Here is a 1,051-nt window from a genome sequence, read left to right as displayed (position 1 = left end):
GATGTCAATGAAATGAAATGCAATGAAATGTAAACAAAAAATTCACATAATGTCACATTTTCCTCAGGAAACTCGTTAAATAGGAAAAAAATTACGTTATAGAGAAGCATTTTGATAAATGCCCTGTATTACATTGGCATTTTTTCCCTTTGTTTTATTTAATGTATGTTTAAATAAATCTGTCATGAAATCAACTGTTTAAAACCGCTTCTGTCTGGTGCACGTGTGCAGAGTTTCTCAGGCAGCTTTCTGAAGCGTCTCGAGGTCGTTGCCACAGTTCTTCTGGATTGAGTCAGTCTCAGTTTGTTCTGTTTCTTCATGTACTCGCAGACAGACTGATGATGATAAGATCAGAGCTCTGTGTGCAGCACTGGCTGCTGTCAGACAAAAATATCACTGCATTATTACAAGTAATGGCAGAAGGAGTGTTTGGAAATGTAAACTGATATTTCCTGCTGACACATTACAGCAACACATTTGCACATTAGTGTGTATATATGTGTGTGTGCATTTATATTGTATACAACATACAATAAATATTATATTTAAATGTATTTATATAATTGTTTTACAGTATTTGCATTTATACAAATATTTATAGAGAGAGAGAGAGCTTACATTTCAGTTTTTAAGAAGTGTTTTCTCAACATTTCAAAATTGCATGAACTACTGATGAACACATTAATTGTTATTTTAATTATCACTAGGTTAGTGTCTTTGGAAGACTTGTGTCTTTCAAACACATTAAAATGCACAAATTCACATTATTTCTTATTTACATACACTGCAGGGAAACTTCGAGAACTTATATGTATATATATATATACTGTATATATATAGACAGAGATTATGTATATGTGGTTTTCATGGGTGTGTGTGTGTGTGTGTGTGTGTGTGTGTGTGTGTGTGTGTGTGAGTGTGTGTGTGTGTGTGTGTGTGTGTGTGTGTGAGAGAGAGTGAGTGTGTGTGTGTGTGAGTGTGTGTGTGTGTGTGTGTGTGTGTGTGTGTGAGAGAGAGTGAGTGTGTGTGTGTGTGAGTGTGTGTGTGTGTG

This window comes from Sinocyclocheilus grahami, unplaced genomic scaffold (genome assembly GCF_001515645.1).
Source record: "Sinocyclocheilus grahami isolate Dianchi unplaced genomic scaffold, SAMN03320097.WGS_v1.1 scaffold881.1, whole genome shotgun sequence".
NCBI classification, from domain to species: Eukaryota; Metazoa; Chordata; class Actinopteri; order Cypriniformes; family Cyprinidae; genus Sinocyclocheilus; species Sinocyclocheilus grahami.
This window is presented reverse-complemented; position numbering follows the sequence as displayed.